Below are 6,052 nucleotides of genomic sequence, written 5' to 3'. Positions count from 1 at the left end.
AATGTAGTTTTGTCTTAAGAATTCTCTAATTCTATTATCACTCTGCTACCACAATTCTAAAAGGAACATTCTTGCTAAACCAGGACATGCCCTTCCATATCTGTTCTTGATTGTTCCCTCTTGTTTAATTAACCTATGCAACAAAAAGCCCATAGCTCCAATTGAACACATTTTGCATTTTATTTTAACCCTTTTATTCCTAGCATTTCCAGTCTTCTGTAACTAAGGAGTTTGATTTTCCAATATCTCCATTTATTCTTTAATTAATTCCTGGAACTGAGCATAATCTTCAGTTTTTCTCCTGCTGCTTCACTGGCTAGGAGGTTACTATGGGTGACTCTTTGGAGACAGTTACCTCGCTCTGTATCCCCAGCTACTGAAGCACCATTGTGCTATTTGGAGGAGAGGGAGACCCTCTGATTTTTCTGCTCATTATGGGCAGGGAACGTGTCTACCAACTGTTATAATGTACTCTCCCAAGTGTTTAGTACAGTACTCTGCACACAGTAAGCACTCAGTAAATAGCACTGATTGATTCATTGCTTGATTCTGATTCTCCAGTTCTGGGTTCTATGTTTCCTGGTTTCTGCTACGTTAAGGAAAGGACACCTATTCTCTTCCGTACTTCTATTTCTTCAGAGGCTCTTTGTAGGTCTACTGCCTCCCTGGCATCTCTATTTCTTCACTCTTTTCTTCTCACAACCCCCATCTTCAAGGATGGCAGTCTCCATTATTTCTCTAATGTTTCATCGAAAGATATCCCAGGAATTTCTCTCTTCGGTTTGAGTCAGTCTTTCAAGCTCTTTAAAGAAATGAAAGCTTCCCCTCATATCTCTTGGGAGGACAGCTTCCCACTACAGGACATCTGATCATTGCTATCCAGGATTCTTTGGGGAGAGATCCAAAGACTTTCTCTCCATGGATTTGGCCATTGCTGCATCAGATGGCTTCTACTCTATCCTAATCCTTTTCAACCTCTCAGCTGCTTTCAGCCTTGTCAACCACCCACTTCTCCTGGAAATATCACCCAACCTCGATTTCACTGACACTGTCCTGTCATGGTCCTCCTCCCATCTCTCTGGCTGCTCATTCTCAGACTCTTTCACGGGCTATTCCTCTACCTCCCACTCCCTAACTGGGTGAGTTCCTCTGGGGTCAGTTCTGGGTCTCCTCCTATTCTCCATTGAGACCCTCACCTTTGGAGAACGCATTTACTCCCATGGCTTCAAATACCATCTCTATGTGGATGATTCCCAAATTTCCATCTCCAGCCCTTATCTCTCTCCCTCTCTGCAGTCTCATTTCCTCTTGCCTTCAATACATCTCTACTTGGGTATCCCACTATAGCCTCATATTTAACATATCTAAAACATAACTTCTTATCTCCCCATGCAAACTCTCTCCCCCTGTGGCTTTCCCATCACTGTAGACAGTACCACCATCCTTCCTATCTCACAAACCTGTAACCTTGGCATCAACCTTGACTCCCCTCTTTCATTCAACCCACATAGTACATTTATCACTAAATCCTGTCAGTTCAATCTTCACAATATCGCTAAAATCCATCCTTCCCTCTCCATCCAAACTGCTACCATAATAATCCAAGCACTTATCCTATCTCACCTTGATTACTATATCAGCCTCCTTGGCTCCTGTCTCTCCCGACTCCAGTCCATACTTCACTCGGCTGACCAGATCATTTTTCTACAAAAATGTTCAGTCCATGCTTCCCCACTCCTCAAAAACCTCCAGCGGTTGTGTGTCCACCTCTGCATCAAACAGAAGCTCCTCACCATTGACTTTAAAGCACTCAATCACCTTCCCCCTTCTTATCTCACCTCGCTACTCTCCTACTACAACCCAGCTCACTCACTTCACTCCTCTAATACCAACCTACTCATTGTACCTCAATCACATCCTGCTTCTGGCCTGGAATGCCCTCCCTTTTCATATCTGACAAACAATTATTCTCCCCACCTTCAAAGCCTTACTGAAGGCACATCTTCAAGAGGCCTGACCTAAAACATCCTTTCCTCTTCTCCCACTATCTTCTGCATCGTCCTGATTTGCTCCCCTTATTCATCCCCCTCCCATCTCTACAGCCCTTATGTACATATCTGTAATTTTATTTGCATTAACGTCTGTCTCCTCCTCTAGACTGTAAACTCATTGTGAGCAGGGAATGTGTCAGTTATTTTGTTATAGTGTACTCTCACAAGCACTTAATACAGTGTTCTGCACCCAGTAAGCATTCAATAACTATGATAGACTAACTGATTGACTTAATCTCTGCCTTTGAGGACCTTACTCTCTCCCATCTTCCCAGTCCTCAAATTGTCCCCAGAGACCCAATCCCTCCCCGCCTGTGGCTCAGTGGAAAGAGCACGGCCTTGGGAGTCAGAGGATGTGGGTTTTAATCCCGGCTCCACCACTTGTCTGCTGTGTGACCTTGGGCAAGCCACTTAACTTCTCTGTCCCTCAGTTACCTCATTTGTAAAATGGGGATTAAGACAGTGAGCCCCATGTGGGGCAACCGGATTATCCTGTATCTTCATCAGCACTTAGAACAGTGCTCGGCATATAGTAACCGCTTAACAAATACCATAGTTACTATCGTTATTATTTTAGACAACTCCACCGCTGCGGGGTTCCACCTGTAACTTCGCTGATTGCACCATTGCTGCTGCTCTGGCCATGGCTGCGGCAGGCGGTCCCCACCTTTGGGGGCTGCAGTGCATGGCAGTGGAGCGTGACAGAGGAGCCCCATGTGACCCAGCGTTCCTGATGGCTATCAGGATTATTGTGTCATCCTTCTCTCTGATCTCTCTTCCTCCTGTCTCTCCCCACTCCAGTCTATTCTTCATTCCGCTGCCCGGATCATCTTCCTGCAGAAACGCTCTGGGCATGTCACTCCCCTCCTTAAAAACCTCCAGTGGTTGCCTATCAGCCTCCGCACGAAACAAAAACTTCTCACTCTGGGCTTCAAGGCTCTCCATCACCTTGCCTCCTCCTACCTCACTTCCCTTCTCTCTTTCTACCGCCCACCCCGTACACTCCACTCCTCTGCCGCTCACCTGCTCACTGTCGTTCACGCCTATCCCGCCCTCGACCCCTGGCCCACGTCCTCCCGCTGTCCTGGAATGCCCTCCCTCCTCACCTCCGCCAAAATAACTCTCTTCCCCTCTTCAAAGCCGTACTGAGAGCTCACCTCCTCCAAGAGGCCTTCCTAGACTGAGCTTCCCCATTTCCCTCGGCTCCCTCTTGCTCCCTCCCCCTTCCCCCTTTCTCCTCCCCTCAGCTAAACCCCCTTTCCCTCTGCTCCTCCCTTTCCCTCCCCTCAGCACTGTGCTCATTTGTATATATTACCCTATTTATTTTGTTAATGAGGTGCCCATCCCCTTGAATCTATTTATCGTGATTATGTTGTCTTGTTTTTGTCCGTCTGTCTCCCCCGATTAGACTGTGAGCCCGTCACTGGGCAGGGATTATCTCTATCTGTTGCCGAATTGTACTTTCCAAGCGTTTAGGACAGTGATCTGCACATAGTAAGCGCTCAATAAATACTATAGAATGAATGAATGAATGAATGAATGAATGAATGAATGAATGAATGAATGAATGAATGATGGGTCTCTCCTCCCCCTTCCCTCTGCAAGCTGTGCACTGGGGTTTAATCTTCTCAAAGAGAAGGTGCTTGCTGGGAAGCTGGGGAGGGGTGGGGGATGAAGTAGTGTGGCGTAGTGGCTAGAGCATGGGTCTGAGAGTCAGAAAGACCTGGGTTCTAATCCTTGCCCTGCTACCTGTCTTCTGTGACCTTGGGACTCCGTCCAACCTGATAAGCTTGTATTTACCCCAGTGCTTAATACATAGTAAGGGCTACATAGTAAGGGCTTGAAAAAAAACATAAAAAAGAGGGATTGCAGTTAATCCCCCCGCCCCCACCACCCATAGTGACACCCCTCGGGTTGTAGGGTGGGGGGCAGCACCCCCACAGTAAACACACAAGATCAAGCAAACACACAAGGCCAAGCAAAAATGCAAAAAGCATCATTTCTTAACCCCTAAACTTCAAACACCCTCCCCGCCACCTTTCGTGGCATTTGTTAACTGTTTACTCTGTGTCAAGCACTGTTCTAAACTCTGGAGTAAGTACAAGCTAAATCAGGTTGGACACAGTCCCTGCACCACTTGGGGCTTACAGTCCCCAAGTAGGAGGTATTTAACAGTAGTAACAGGTACTTTACCCCTATTTTACATTTGAGGAAACTGAGGTGCAGAGAAGTTAAGTGACTTGCCCAAGGTCATACAGCAGGCAGGTGACAGAGAGGGATTTAGTATTCGGGTCAGTCAGACAATCGTATTTATTGAGAGCTTACTGTGTGCAGAGCACTATACTAAGCTTTTGGAAGAGTACAATTAAACAATATAACAGGTCCTCTTACACCCAGACCCCTGCTCTTTCCTCTAGGCCATGCTGCTTCTCTTTCTATTCACCATCAGAACAATAATCTCTCTTAAATAAGGAATCAACAAGATTCCTCCCGGAGAAGAAAGGCTAGGGGTGGGGCAGTGATTAGCACTGGTGATTAATGTCTATTTTGTTAATCACTAACCGCCAGGGGTGGGCTAACAGGCTGAGGAGGGAGATTTTTAAAGGAATTCCAGATAACAAGTGGGGTCCTCTTTCCTCAGTTAATCAGTCACTAGTATTTGCTGAGCATTTACTGTGTGCAGAGCACTGTATTAAGCGTTTGGGAAAGTAAAATGCAATACAACAGATATTCCCTGCTCACAACAAGCTTATGGTCTAGAGGGGGCTTTCAGTCTCCTGCTGCCCTATTTCCCACAATTTAAAGGGTGGTGCCCTATTAAAGGTCAGAAAAGATGTTATGGGCTGCCTTGTGGCTTAGGCTATTTAGGGGAAAAACAATACCTGCATAATGCCCCAAGCAGCACCTATATTGAAAAAGTCTGAGAGGGTGCGATTTTGGGAGTGGAATGAGGCCACTGTAAATCCAAGGCCCTGGGTTTAAAGCCCTTCAGCCCCTGCATGAATCTGGTCCTGCACACCAGGCACGTATGCCAACTGTCTTTTGTTGTTCCATTGTGTTTATCCTTTGTAGCACCTAGAATTGTTTTTCCTTTTCCTCTGTTTTATGATCCTCTTGAAACTTCTGCTTGAAAAGAATGAGTCATTCTTTTGAACAGACTAGTTCAGAATCATATAACCTATGGACATTCAAATGCTTGATGGTGATGACGACTTGTGTTTTTCAATACACAGGTTCATTAATATACCATTGAAAAAATTTTGGGTTTGTTTTTTCCACTTGGCAAATTTCCATATTTTAAAGGGACATTTCATCATTATGATGCTTGGGAAATTGAAATAGGCTGAGAATGAGAACTAAGGGAGCACTTCTTAGTTGTTTATAATTAACTTGGAAAATCATAATTTATACTCCCTAAAATAGTCTTGACTCTGGTGAAATTGAATTGAGTGGACCACCGGGAGTCAAATATGTGCAAGGGTTTTCAGTTTGGTAAAGGAAAACAATCACAGATGCTGTTCAAGTGTTTGATTAATAACTGAAAATTTTTGAACAAGAAATAATGCTACTGTAGAAACAAAATGATGAACAGGTTAACAATGAATCCACAAAGGCATAAATCTGTGTTGAATTAGTTACAGATGTTCAGAGAAACAATGTGGCCACTTTATAACAATTTGATTACTGGCATAATAAACTTATTATCTAAGAATAAAGCCTCCTTTTTCTGAGCATCATGTTCTAGAGCATTTTCTGCACTATTCACTTTGCTATTTTCATTAGCTCTTCTGAAACAGATGCTGAGGTTTAGAAGATAGTTATTCCTTTCAGTACCATTGACCTAAGGTGCAATAATCATTCTGTAGATGTATACTAATACCACAATTATTATTCATGAATAAAATTGCCTAATTCTATTCTAGGAGATTGTAAACTCCCCATTGATCAGTAAACTCCTTGAAAGCAAGGAACATAACTACCAATTCTGGCATATTGTGCTC

The sequence above is a fragment of the Ornithorhynchus anatinus genome, chromosome X1, assembly GCF_004115215.2.
Source record: "Ornithorhynchus anatinus isolate Pmale09 chromosome X1, mOrnAna1.pri.v4, whole genome shotgun sequence".
Classification (NCBI taxonomy): Eukaryota; Metazoa; Chordata; class Mammalia; order Monotremata; family Ornithorhynchidae; genus Ornithorhynchus; species Ornithorhynchus anatinus.
Note: the sequence above shows the minus strand (reverse complement) of the source record.